We start from the raw sequence: 15,244 nt of genomic DNA, 5'->3' as shown, positions 1-15,244 counted from the left end.
ATTGGTTGGTTGGTCGGTCTTACTGGTTGGTCTCTTACCAGTATTTGGGGTAAAGTTTCTCTCACCTGAAGTTCTCTGACCTCGCCCACCTTGGAGTGAGTCTCCCAGTATTGGGATATTTAAGGTAAAAGCATGTCACTCACCACGCCCACCTTGGAGTGAGTCTCCCAGTATTGGGATATTTAAGGTAAAAGCATGTCACTCACCACGCCCACCTTGGAGTGAGTCTCCCAGTATTGGGATATTTAAGGTAAAAGCATGTCACTCACCACGCCCACCTTGGAGTGAGTCTCCCAGTATTGGGATATTTAAGGTAAAAGCATGTCACTCACCACGCCCACCTTGGAGTGAGTCTCCCAGTATTGGGATATTTAAGGTAAAAGCATGTCACTCACCACGCCCACCTTGGAGTGAGTCTCCCAGTATGGGGATATTTAAGGTAAAAGCATGTCACTCACCACGCCCACCTTGGAGTGAGTCTCCCAGTATGGGGATATTTAAGGTAAAAGCATGTCACTCACCACGCCCACCTTGGAGTGAGTCTCCCAGTATTGGGATATTTAAGGTAAAAGCATGTCACTCACCACGCCCACCTTGGAGTGAGTCTCCCAGTATGGGGATATTTAAGGTAAAAGCATGTCACTCACCACGCCCACCTTGGTCTCTGTCTTCCAGTATTTGGGGTAAAGTTTCTCTCCCCTGAAGTGTGTCTGACCACAACCACACTGGTCTTTGTCTGAGTATTTGGATAAGAAGTGTTTCTCACCGCGCCCACTCTGGTCTTTGTCTCCCAGTATTGGGGTATTCGCGGTAAGAGCGTGTCTCTCACCTGGTTGGTGTCTCTATACACCCACCCTAGTTGGTGTTTCTCACCACGCCCACCCTAGATTCCATCTCCTAATATTGGGGTATTAGGGGTACAGTTTCTCTCACCTGACGGGTGTATCACCATGCCCACCCTTGTCCTTGTCTCCCAGTATTGGGGTATTCGCGGTAAGAGCGTGTCTCTAACTTGAAGAGTGTCTCTATACACCCACCCTGGTTGGTGTCTCTCACCACGCCCACCCTGGTTAGTGTCTCCGAGTATTTGGGTATTCGTGGTAAGAGCGTGTCTCTCACGTGTAGGGTGTCTCTATACACCCACCCTGGTTGGTGTCTCTCACCACGCCTACTCTGGTTCGTGTCTCCGAGTATTTGGATAAGAGGTGTTTCTCACCACAACCACACTGGTGAGTGTACAGATGAAGCTAAACAGCAAGTGCTCCAGTCTGATGCAGAGGTTCACCACCAACTGTCTGCAGCTGAGAACTTTATAGAATATTGATGCATGTAGTAACTGCGAGAACAAAATAAGTTTGATCCAACTGAACATAAGACTTCAGGTACACATAATGATGTTCCATGTTATTTTTCCGACACCCCATGGCGTTTCTCTCCATGTCTTTGGGGCACTAGGGGCAGAAGCATGTCTCTGACCACACCCACCTCTCCCAGTATTGGTTTTTTTATGGTAAAAGCATGTCTCTCACCCCCCCCCCCCCCCCCTTGGTCTCTGTCTTCCAGTATTTTGGGTAAAGTTTCTCTCACCTGAAGTGTGTCTGACCACGCCAAACCTGGAGTGTTTGGATATTTGAGGCAAAAGCCTGTCTCTGACCACACTTGCTTGTGTCCCAGAAGTTGGAGGTAGTGTACAGAGTGGAATTAGGGGTATAGGACTGGAGCTACATGTTCCGCGGTATATCTGTCACTTGCCACACCCACCCTGCTCACCACCTGCCAGTATTGGGGATAAAAGTTGTAGCAGTCCCAGAACTTTCAGAAGAAAAAATATTGATGCATATGTATATATAATTACTGTGATACCTTAAATGTTGTTTTATGAAACTGAACATAAGACTTCAGATACAGAATATTACATAGCACATTTTCTCCTTAAGACTGTGTCTCAAACAAAAAACACTCTTGTTTCTGTCTAAGAGTGTTTGGATAAGAGGTGTCTCTCACCACACCCACCCTGGTCTTTGTCTTCCAGTATTTTGGGTAAAGTTTCTCTCACCTGAAGTGTGTCTGACCACGCCCACCCTGGTCTTTGTCTTACAGTATTTTGGGTAAAGTTTCTCTCACCTGAAGTGTGTCTGACCACGCCCTCCCTGGTCTTTGTCTTCCAGTATTTTGGGTAAAGTTTCTCTCACCTGAAGTGTGTCTGACCACGCCCACCCTGGTCTCTGTCTTCCAGTATTTTGGGTAAAGTTTCTCTCACCTGAAGTGTGTCTGACCAAGCCCACCCTGGTCTTTGTCTTCCAGTATTTTGGGTAAAGTTTCTCTCACCTGAAGTGTGTCTGACCACACCCACCCTGGTCTTTGTCTTCCAGTATTTTGGGTAAATTTTCTCTAACCTGAAGTGTCTGACCACACCCACCCTGGTCTTTGTCTTCCAGTATTTTGGGTAAAGTTTCTCTCACCTGAAGTGTGTCTGACCACGCCCACCTTGGTCTTTGTCTTCCAGTATTTTGGGTAAAGTTTCTCTAACCTGAAGTGTGTCTGACCACACCCACCCTGGTCTCTGTCTTCCAGTATTTTGGGTAAAGTTTCTCTAACCTGAAGTGTGTCTGACCACGCCTACCTTGGTCTTTGTCTTCCAGTATTTTGGGTAAAGTTTCTCTCACCTGAAGTGTGTCTGACCACGCCCACCCTGGTCTCTGTCTTCCAGTATTTTGGGTAAAGTTTCTCTCACCTGAAGTGTGTCTGACCACGCCCACCCTGGTCTTTGTCTTCCAGTATTTTGGGTAAAGTTTCTCTCACCTGAAGTGTGTCTGACCACGCCCACCCTGGTCTCTGTCTCCCAGTATTTGGGGTAAGGTTTCTCTCACCTGAAGTGTGTCTGACCACGCCCACCCTGGTCTCTGTCTTCCAGTATTTTGGGTAAAGTTTCTCTAACCTGAAGTGTGTCTGACCATGCCCACGCTGGTCTCTGTCTACCAGTATTTTGGGTAAAGTTTCTCTCACCTGAAGTGTGTCTGACCACGCCCACCCTGGAGTGTTTGGATATTTGAGGCAAAAGCCTGTCTCTGACCACACTTGCTTGTGTCCCAGAAGTTGGAGGTAGTGTACAGACTGGAATTCAGGGTATAGGACTGGAGCTACATGTTCCGCGGTATATCTGTCACTTGCCACACCCACCCTGCTCACCATCTGCCAGTATTGGGGATAAGAGTTTGTAGCAGTCCCAGAACTTTCAGAAGAAAAAATATTGATGCATATGTATATATAATTACTGTGATACCTTAAATGTTGTTTTATGAAACTGAACATAAGACTTCAGATACAGAATATTACATAGCACATTTCTCCTTAAGAGTGTCTCAAACAAAAAACACTCTTGTTTCTGTCTAAGAGTATTTGGATAAGAGGTGTTTTGTCACCACAACCACACTGGTCTTTGTCTCCCAGTATTTTGGGTATTCAAGGTAAGAGCGTGTCTCTCACCTGGAGGGTGTCTCTATACACCCACCCTGGTTGGTGTCTCTCACCACGCCCACCCTGGTTAGTGTCTCCGAGTATTTGGATAAGAGGTGTTTCCAACCACAACCACACTGGTGAGTGTACAGATGAAGCTAAACAGCAAGTGCTCCAGTCTGATGCAGAGGTTCACCTGGTTGGTGTCTCTCACCACGCCCACTCTGGTTAGTGTCTCCCAGTATTGGGGTATTCACGGTAAGAGCGTGTCTCTCACCTGGAGGGTGTCTCTATACACCCACCCTGGTTAGTGTCTCCCAGTATTGGGGTATTCACGGTAAGAGCGTGTCTCTCTACACCCACCCTGGTTGGTGTCTCTCACCACGCCCACTCTGGTTAGTGTCTCCCAGTATTGGGGTATTCGCGGTAAGAGCGTGTCTCTCACCTGGAGGGTGTCTCTATACACCCACCCTGGTTAGTGTCTCCCAGTATTGAGGTATTCACGGTAAATGCGTGTCTCTCACCTGGAGGGTGTCTCTATACACCCACCCTGGTTGGTGTGTCTCACCACGCCCACCCTGGTTAGTGTCTCCCAGTATTGGGGTATTCGCGGTAAGAGCGTGTCTCTCACCTGGAGGGTGTCTCTATACACCCACCCTGGTTGGTGTGTCTCACCACGCGCACCCTGGTTAGTGTCTCCCAGTATTGGGGTATTCACGGTAAGAGCGTGTCTCTCACCTGGAGGGTGTCTCTATACACCCACCCTGGTTAGTGTCTCCCAGTATTGGGGTATTCGCGGTAAGAGCGTGTCTCTCACCTGGAGGGTGTCTCTATACACCCACCCTGGTTAGTGTCTCCCAGTATTGGGGTATTCGTGGTAAGAGCGTGTCTCTCACCTGGAGGGTGTCTCTATACACCCACCCTGGTTGGTGTGTCTCACCACGCCCACCCTGGTTAGTGTCTCCCAGTATTGGGGTATTCGCGGTAAGAGCGTGTCTCTCACCTGGAGGGTGTCTCTATACACCCACCCTGGTTCGTGTCTCCCAGTATTGAGGTATTCACGGTAAATGCGTGTCTCTCACCTGAAGGTTGTCCCTGATCACACCCACTTTGGTCTCCATCTCTAAATACTGGGTATTTGAGGTGAAGGTTTCTCTCACCTGAAGGGTGCACACTGTCCACACCCACCCTGCTCACCATCTGCCAGTATTGGGGGTAAGAGTGTGTCTCTTACCTGAAATGTTTTTCTCTGACCCTGCCCACCATGGAGTGAGTCTCCCAGTATTGTGGGTGTTGACATGAGTTAACATGCTTTCTATAGTACTCTCCCATTTTTCTTCTTTATGGGCAACATCTTGTCTTGTTTACACAGGTCTTTCTCCACATAGTAACCAAAGCAACATTTGTTGGAAACCGATCCAACAAGACAAAGTTGTTTGGCCTGTATGCCACAGTCAATATATTACCTTCTTTCTAATAGTTTTACAATTATAATGTATGTTCCTAAATTTCCTGTTTCTTGTCGTGTGGATCCTTCTCAACGGGGGACCCCCTGTGGGCCCCTGTGGGCCCCTGTGGGGATTCCAGGTTTGAGATGGTCCCCAGTAGCCTATGTTGGTCTCCGAATTACAGAAGGTCCCCAGTATAGTACACAATAGAGTGGTTGTACAATATTAAATGGCAGAGGTCAGTATCAAATACACACATACAGTGGTGATAGCAAAATCCAGTGATAATAATATATAGTCACCCAGCGGCGACAGTGGTCATGCTTCAGAGATGAGTTATGCAGTGAATCAGGGATGATGAGTGATCCTCACATGAAAGCTGATCCTGAAGCGATGAAAAGTGTGAGAGATGGGTAAACATGCTCTTATCTCCTTATAAACAACCTACCTACTGGAAATTTCTACACATTGTCTTCACAACAAAGAATATTCCACATGTTTCTATTACAGACTATCACCGGAATAACAGACCGGATGTTTACACTAGCATCTAAATATAGTAATTTCCTGATGACTGCTTACATAAAATAGTACTACACTCCTGACGACTAATCACTGTCCAAACACAATATAATGAGCATCTACTGAATCTCACCACAAACATTGTAACACAGTTGCAATCATTGTTAAACAATGAAATACACTGCCATATAACAATCTGAATTACTTCTGAACATGATTTAGTTTCAGACCGGTAGACCTGATTTTTAAAGGTCATGTCAGTTGGTGACAATAGAATATTAAGTGAGAATTATGAAAGGAAAGCACCTGATGAGTCAGGACTCTTTGCAAGCTTGTCCATCCCCTCACACACATGCTGTCCACGGCCCGTGAAGATCTGGGGCAGAATAGGTCTTCAGCAACCCATAAGTAGGCCTTAAGTTGCCATAAAAGGCGACTATGCTTGTCGTAAAAGGCGACTAACGGGATCGGGTAGTCAGACTCGCTTACTTGGTTGATGCATGTCATCGATCCCAATTGCTTGGATCGATGCTCATGTTGTCAATCACTAGAATGTCTGGTCCAGACTCGATTATTTACAGACCGCCGTCATGTAACTGGAATGTTGCTGAGTGCGGCGTTAGACAACAAACAAACAAACAAACAAACAAACAAACATGCTGTCCACCGGGTCGGACAATTAAGAATTGACTTCGGTATTTTGACTTTGGTGTTTATGCAGGTATAAATGTAAAACCACATTGAAGTCCATTCTTATTAATAAATATATCAACTGTCATAGCATCACTAACTGCTTATTAATTCATTAACCCAAAAATAACTGATTAGTGCCATCATCATTCAGCCAAGTCATGCAGCCCAAGCTCTGCCCACCAGGAATCAGAATTGTTAGTGGGCGTGGCATTATTGTCAATGAAGGACACTTTCTTCATTTCAGCTTGCATTGATGCAAAATGTAAGACATTGAGAGCTTGTAGACTGCAAGTATGAATGTGTCAGCAAATATGTATGTCGGTATTGTTTTGTTTCCGTTTTCTTGATTAAGCTTTCTTAGTTTCCGTGGCCATTTCAAATCCAGGCACGTGTTACACACTGGCTGGTGATGTCAGTAACTGGCAGATTCCCCTACTATCTTGTAATTATTAAAGGTCTTTCACCCTTCATGATACAGTTTTTAAATTTATTGATTTAAAATTCAAAATCCAAATCATCCAAAAAGTTGATTCAGCCTTCCTATAATTTGCATAGTTGTATCTGTCCGTACGTTTAGTGACTGTAATATTCTTAGATGGGGACAGGGGGCTGTTGGCCTGGGGTCTGAGATTTATTTTGTAAAAAATAGTTTGTTGCAGAGAATACTTGTCCTGAAAACAGTGTTATGTTTTAAAATGTTTTATGTTTAAATTGAGCAATGAAAATAAAATGATAATTCAAAATGATTCTTGTGATTTGTTATGATTTTCTTTTTTCATTGTTTTTGTTGTTTTTGTTTGTTTGTTGTTTTACACCACACAGCAATATTCCAGCTATATGACGGCGGTCTGTAAATAATCGAGTCTAGACCAGACAATCCAGTGACTGATATCATGAGCATCAATCCACGCAATTGGGATACGATGACATACATCATCCAAGTTAGCGAGCCTGACCACCCACCCAATCCAAATAGTCGCCCCTTACGACAAGCATAGTCACCTTTTACGGCAAGCATTGGTTGCTGAAGACGTATTCTACCCTGTATCTTCCTACCTTTAATAGGAATCAATGTATGCTCCCTGTACAATGAGTGTGGGTAAGGCAACCAGTCGCTGAAATCCCAGCGGTGACATTGAAAATGTAACTTTTGGCTGTTAATCAGCCATATCTAAATATTTCCAAAGGAAAGTTGATTTGAAGCAAGTACAGAATACATCCCACATGGCACAGCTAGTGATAGATATGGACAGAATACATCCCACATGGCACAGCTAGTGATAGATGTGGACAGAATACATCCCACTTGGTAGATATGGGCAGAATACATCCCACCTGGTAGTGATAGATATGGGCAGAATACATCCCACTTGGTAGTGGTAGATGTGGACAGAATACATCCCACTTGGTAGTGATAGATGTGGACAGAATACATCCCACCTGGTAGTGATAGATGTGGACAGAATACATCCCACTTGGTAGATATGGGCAGAATACATCCCACCTGGTAGTGATAGATGTGGACAGAATACATCCCACTTGGTAGTGGTAGATGTGGACAGAATACATCCCACCTGGTAGTGATAGATGTGGACAGAATACATCCCACTTGGTAGTGGTAGATGTGGACAGAATACATCCCACTTGGTAGTGGTAGATGTGGACAGAATACATCCCACTTGGTAGTGATAGATGTGGACAGAATACATCCCACTTGGTAGTGGTAGATGTGGACAGAATACATCCCACTTGGTAGTGGTAGATGTGGACAGAATACATCCCACTTGGTAGTGATAGATGTGGACAGAATACATCCCACCTGGTAGTGATAGATGTGGACAGAATACATCCCACCTGGTAGTGGTAGATGTGGACAGAATACATCCCACTTGGTAGTGGTAGATGTGGACAGAATACATCCCACCTGGTAGTGATAGATGTGGACAGAATACATCCCACTTGGTAGTGGTAGATGTGGACAGAATACATCCCACTTGGTAGTGGTAGATGTGGACAGAATACATCCCACTTGGTAGTGATAGATGTGGACAGAATACATCCCACTTGGTAGTGGTAGATGTGGACAGAATACATCCAACTTGGTAGTGATAGATGTGGACAGAATACATCCCACTTGGTAGTGGTAGATGTGGACAGAATACATCCAACTTGGTAGTGATAGATGTGGACAGAATACATCCCACTTGGTAGTGGTAGATGTGGACAGAATACATCCCACTTGGTAGTGGTAGATGTGGACAGAATACATCCCACTTGGTAGTGGTAGATATGGACAGAATACATCCCACTTGGTAGTGGTAGATATGGACAGAATACATGCCACTTGGTAGTGGTAGATATGGACAGAATACATCCCACTTGGTAGTGGTAGATATGGACAGAATACATCCCACTTGGTAGTGGTAGATATGGACAGAATACATCCCACTTGGTAGTGGTAGATATGGACAGAATACATCCCACCTGGTAGTGATAGATATGGACAGAATACATCCCACTTGGTAGTGGTAGATATGGACAGAATACATCCCACTTGGTAGTGATAGATGTGGACAGAATACATCCCACTTGGTAGTGGTAGATATGGACAGAATACATCCCACTTGGTAGTGGTAGATATGGACAGAATACATCCCACTTGGTAGTGATAGATGTGGACAGAATACATCCCACTTGGTAGTGATAGATGTGGACAGAATACATCCCACTTGGTAGTGGTAGATATGGACAGAATACATCCCACTTGGTAGTGGTAGATATGGACAGAATACATCCCACTTGGTAGTGATAGATGTGGACAGAATACATCCCACTTGGTAGTGGTAGATATGGACAGAATACATCCCACTTGGTAGTGATAGATGTGGACAGAATACATCCCACTTGGTAGTGGTAGATATGGACAGAATACATCCCACTTGGTAGTGATAGATGTGGACAGAATACATCCCACTTGGTAGTGGTAGATATGGACAGAATACATCCCACTTGGTAGTGGTAGATATGGACAGAATACATCCCACTTGGTAGTGGTAGATATGGACAGAATACATCCCACTTGGTAGTGATAGATGTGGACAGAATACATCCCACTTGGTAGTGGTAGATATGGACAGAATACATCCCACTTGGTAGTGGTAGATATGGACAGAATACATCCCACTTGGTAGTGGTAGATATGGACAGAATACATCCCACTTGGTAGTGATAGATATGGACAGAATACATCCCACTTGGTAGTGGTAGATATGGACAGAATACATCCCACTTGGTAGTGATAGATATGGACAGAATACATCCCACTTGGTAGTGATAGATCTGGACAGAATACATCCCACTTGGTAGTGGTAGATATGGACAGAATACATCCCACTTGGTAGTGGTAGATATGGACAGAATACATCCCACTTGGTAGTGATAGATGTGGACAGAATACATCCCACTTGGTAGTGGTAGATATGGACAGAATACATCCCACTTGGTAGTGGTAGATGTGGACAGAATACATCCCACTTGGTAGTGGTAGATATGGACAGAATACATCCCACTTGGTAGTGATAGATGTGGACAGAATACATCCCACTTGGTAGTGGTAGATATGGACAGAATACATCCCACTTGGTAGTGGTAGATGTGGACAGAATACATCCCACTTGGTAGTGGTAGATATGGACAGAATACATCCCACTTGGTAGTGGTAGATGTGGACAGAATACATCCCACTTGGTAGTGGTAGATATGGACAGAATACATCCCACTTGGTAGTGATAGATGTGGACAGAATACATCCCACTTGGTAGTGGTAGATATGGACAGAATACATCCCACTTGGTAGTGATAGATGTGGACAGAATACATCCCACTTGGTAGTGGTAGATATGGACAGAATACATCCCACTTGGTAGTGGTAGATGTGGACAGAATACATCCCACTTGGTAGTGGTAGATATGGACAGAATACATCCCACTTGGTAGTGATAGATGTGGACAGAATACATCCCACTTGGTAGTGGTAGATATGGACAGAATACATCCCACTTGGTAGTGATAGATGTGGACAGAATACATCCCACTTGGTAGTGGTAGATATGGACAGAATACATCCCACTTGGTAGTGGTAGATGTGGACAGAATACATCCCACTTGGTAGTGGTAGATGTGGACAGAATACATCCCACTTGGTAGTGGTAGATATGGACAGAATACATCCCACTTGGTAGTGATAGATGTGGACAGAATACATCCCACTTGGTAGTGGTAGATATGGACAGAATACATCCCACTTGGTAGTGGTAGATGTGGACAGAATACATCCCACTTGGTAGTGGTAGATATGGACAGAATACATCCCACTTGGTAGTGGTAGATGTGGACAGAATACATCCCACTTGGTAGTGGTAGATATGGACAGAATACATCCCACTTGGTAGTGGTAGATATGGACAGAATACATCCCACTTGGTAGTGGTAGATATGAACAGAATACATCCCACTTGGTGGTGGTAGATATGAACAGAATACATCCAACTTGGTAGTGGTAGATATTGACAGAATACATCCAACTTGGTAGTGGTAGATATGGACAGAATACATCCCACATGGTAGTGGTAGATATGGACAGAATACATCCCACTTGGTAGTGGTAGATATGGACAGAATACATCCCACTTGGTAGTGGTAGATATGGACAGAATACATCCCACTTGGTAGTGGTAGATATGGACAGAATACATGCCACTTGGTAGTGGTAGATATGGACAGAATACATCCCACTTGGTAGTGGTAGATATGGACAGAATACATCCCACTTGGTAGTGGTAGATATGGGCAGAATACATCCCACTTGGTAGTGGTAGATATGAACAGAATACATGCCACTTGGTAGTGGTAGATATGGACAGAATACATCCCACTTGGTAGTGGTAGATATGGGCAGAATACATCCCACTTGGTAGTGGTAGATATGGACAGAATACATCCTACTTTGTAGTGGTAGATATGGACAGAATACATCCCACTTGGTAGTGGTAGATATGGACAGAATACATGCCACTTGGTAGTGGTAGATATGGGCAGAATACATCCCACTTGGTAGTGGTAGATATTGACAGAATACATCCCTCTTGGTAGAGGTAGACATATTATGGGTGTACAAGTGTCATCAATAAAACATTTAGTGGCTCATTAGTTTGCGTATGTTGTAGAGAATACTCAGCTTGGTTAATGGTTATAAAATTACTATCGTGACATTGCCATTGTAAACACACCTCACTTTAACATCACGAAATCTTGACAACAGTGCTGACTGATAATGACATCTAATCATAGGGTCAGAATGGATCATCATTTGTGACTGGAAGGGCAACGTCATTCACACAAGTTGTGATTTTCTTTACCTGAAATCACAAAGGACCAACATGGCGGCCATGCCACTGTGGTCTTTTTTTTAAAATAGTTCTGTTAAAATGGGGATTTGTGGGTAATTGTATTGGAAATTCATGCATTTCTAATTTATTGAACTTATCCTATCTCACACGTTGCATTTCTTCCTTCTGCTTTCGAACCTGATGTGGAAATGTCCTAGAACAAAGTTTCCACCCTAAAAAACTATTCACCCGAACGCAACCCACACATCACTATAGTCATCTCCTAAACAATGGGCCACTCACCACTGCAATCTCGCACGATACAACCCCGTATATAAACATACAGTTTATTAAAAAAAATAAAAAATTGTCTTCAGTTGTCTGTGAAGATTCATCTTTGGTATATGTGTTTTCCAGATTCCCCTCATGTTGTTAGTTGTTCAACTTCATGTTTAATGAAACGCCTAAATGCATAAAATGTGTTAGAGCAGTTAATTATGTCTCCCCCAGAATGGAGGGAGACATATTGTTTTTGGCACGGTTCCCGTCGCCGTCGGCGTCGGCGTTCCCACCGTTTCCGGACCATAACTCAGAAACCGTTTAATATTTTTTCGCGAAACTTTGTATACACATTAACCCAGCACTGAAGTGGTGCCTTTTGCTATTTAGAGATTTTTGACATTTTTATTTTTTCTCGTTTCCATGGAGATAACTTGAACATAGGCTCTGAATGGGGGTAAGCTTTGTTTCCTGACCATAACTCAGAAACCGTTTAATATTTTTTCGCGAAACTTTGTATACACATTAACCCAACACTGAAGTGGTGCCTTTTGCTATTTAGAGATTTTTGACATTTTTATTTTTTCTCGTTTCCATGGAGATAACTTGAACATAGACTCTGAATGGGGGTAAGCTTGGTTTCCGGACCATAACTCAGAAACCGTTTAATATTTTTTCGCGAAACTTTGTATACACATTAACCCAGCACTGAAGTGGTGCCTTTTGCTATTTAGAGATTTTTGACATTTTTATTTTTTCTCGTTTCCATGGAGATAACTTGAACATAGACTCTGAATGGGGGTAAGCTTGGTTTCCGGACCATAACTCAGAAACCGTTTAATATTTTTTTTTCGGGAAACTTTGTATACACATTAACCCAGCACTGAAGTGGTGCCTTTTGCTATTACAGTTTCCATGACATCACATATGTCATTGTGTAGAAGACCTGCAGAGTCAGATACACGGGCAATTACATCACAGAGACTTTCCTTTGTGCCATATAACATTGCTACATCATTTCTGATATGTTGGGGATATTAATATATTTGTGTCCAAACTCTATTAGTACTTTAAGTGGATTTTCTACAAATACTTCAGTAACAAGAAAACTGTGCTACTTAGATGACTACACTGTCAGATGGGTGAATGATTGAGGGATTAGTGGTGTTGATTAGATGCTGTAGTGGTGCCCATTAGTTGTTTGAAATTTCTAGGAGTTCTATTTTTGTCTCTGTTATTTAGTAATGGAGGGTGGGAATGAAGAGATGGGGTTTAATGTGAAGTAAACGAATGAATGGGGGTTAGGGGAGTGGGGGGAGACATGTTTTTACGAGTAAAAACACTTTCTAGTTATGTAAGGGGGATCCTGAATGGCCTTCCACGCTTATTCCACGGGGTTCCAATGGAGATGTTGTGAATTCAGTAAGGTAGGTAATGGCATGTGAGGCAAAATAATGTTAAAAGTGGAACTAGTGAACGAATATTGCATTGAATCGAATATCATTTATTTAGCATTTTACTTTTCCTCCTAAATTTGTCTGCGTTGATGTAACATTTGCTGCTATTTTTACGACAGCATCTTTTTAGTGTATTGTATGTTAGGGCAAGAATCTTCTGTAACTGCTATTTTTACGACAGCATCCTTTTGGTGTATTGTATGTTAGGGCAAGGATCTTCTCTTACAGATTTTGAAACAATTTGTTTGAATATCTGGATTATTTATTTGGTGAAATTATTTTATTATAAATATGATTTGACAAACAAAGAGTTTGCCACCGTGTTGATGCATCGCCTCAAAAGTTTTCTTGTGTTTGCTTTTAATGATTCTGTTACAAGGATGTTACTGTTGGACCAGAGAGGATGCATTAAGAATCGGTTAGCACGGCAAAAATGATAAGGTTTGAGTACATACTGTTAAGAAAATCAGAAGACAATGGCATGTCAACGTGAACATGTACACCGTTATGAATACATGCTTTAAGACGGTAGATATGTACATGATATTTACTTGAATCTTATACAATATACATGCTTTAAGACGGTAGATATGTACATGATATTTACTTGAATCTTATACAATATACATGCTTTAAGACGGTAGATATGTACATGATATTTACTTGAATCTTATACAATATACATGCTTTAAGACGGTAGATATGTACATGATATTTACTTGAATCTTATACAATATACATGTACATGCTTTAAGACGGTAGATATGTACATGATATTTACTTGAATCTTATACAATATACATGCTTTAAGACGGTAGATATGTACATGATATTTACTTGAATCTTATACAATATACATGCTTTAAGACGGTAGAAATATATGTGATATTTACTTGAATCTAATACAATATACATGCTTCAAGACGGTAGATATATATGTGATATTTACTTGAATCTTATACAATATACATGCTTTAAGACGGTAGATATATATGTGATATTTACTTGAATCTTATACAATATACATGCTTTAAGACGGTAGAAATATATGTGATATTTACTTGAATCTTATACAATATACATGCTTTAAGACGGTAGATATATATGTGATATTTACATGAATCCTATACAATATGCATGCATTCGGTCACAATGCGATATGTTGGCGTTAGTTCCTGTACAGAAAGTAAATGCTTGGTTGCCTGGTGTGATGAATACTCCTGTTGACACCAATCTATGCTGGGAGCCAGGAGTGGGCAAAAAATGCCATTAATCAGTATTCACCAGGAGAACAAATTATCCAACTCGCGCTTGAAGACCGAAGTGAGCGTGTGTTGCTTGGACCAGCAAAATCAATATTGGGAATTGTAGAGATGCACTTGTGAGCGGCACCAGAGGAGTTTGATGTTCTCCTGGCCGCTTGTGTTGTGCCGCTATTATTGTAGTGCTGGTATTGCGGCGCTTGTATTGATAAAGCACAGATTCAGGTCAGGAGAGCAGATCAGTGTCCGGTATTGTGCCTCCATTGGATAACAGCAGAGGTGAATACACCTGATTGGTCATCATTGAAGATTAATTCTTGATGGTATAAAAAGGTGAGGCTATTTGATTTCAGCAGGAAATAATTATGTCCTAAGTGAGATATCGGTGGGCCTTCATGGAACTAGGGCAGGTCAATGGTGCAGCACTTGTTGAAAGTGTCGATTTCATGGACTTCTCCTTTGGTGGAGAGAACTGTCCTAGGAATTGAGTTTAAATAGAATGACTGGTCCTATCTGTTAATTCATCATTATTTTTCCCCAAACATGAAAGAAGTGTTTTAATTCAAAGGTGTCGGATCAATTCCTGCTCCGAGAATCTGATGTGCATGCAGGTGATTCAGGCCTGGGATTCCAGGAATAATGAAACATTGATACATATTTTCCTGTCTTGATGGTTTTGAAAGACACATTGTTCCATTCAGAGTAGCTGGATGGAGAAACACAGCCTATGGGATGTCGTG

The 15,244-nt window shown here is 42.6% G+C and overlaps 1 protein-coding gene across 1 annotated transcript in view; it reads left to right on the top strand.

Moving 5' to 3' along the window:
* The first annotated feature begins 14,640 nt into the window (after nucleotides 1–14,640).
* Nucleotides 14,641–15,244, top strand: part of LOC124151391 (transient-receptor-potential-like protein) — a 108,112-nt gene continuing 107,508 nt past the window's right edge. The window contains exon 1 of the mRNA XM_046523815.2: nucleotides 14,641–14,837. The gene's annotated coding sequence lies outside the window, so the exon portion shown is untranslated. The remainder of the gene's footprint in view (nucleotides 14,838–15,244) is intronic.

The sequence above is a fragment of the Haliotis rufescens genome, unplaced genomic scaffold, assembly GCF_023055435.1.
Source record: "Haliotis rufescens isolate VD_foot unplaced genomic scaffold, xgHalRufe1.0.p SCAF_50, whole genome shotgun sequence".
In the NCBI taxonomy this organism is placed as follows: Eukaryota; Metazoa; Mollusca; class Gastropoda; order Lepetellida; family Haliotidae; genus Haliotis; species Haliotis rufescens.
The sequence above is the reverse complement of the archived record's forward strand: the minus strand, read 5'-3'. Positions and strand labels throughout refer to the sequence as shown.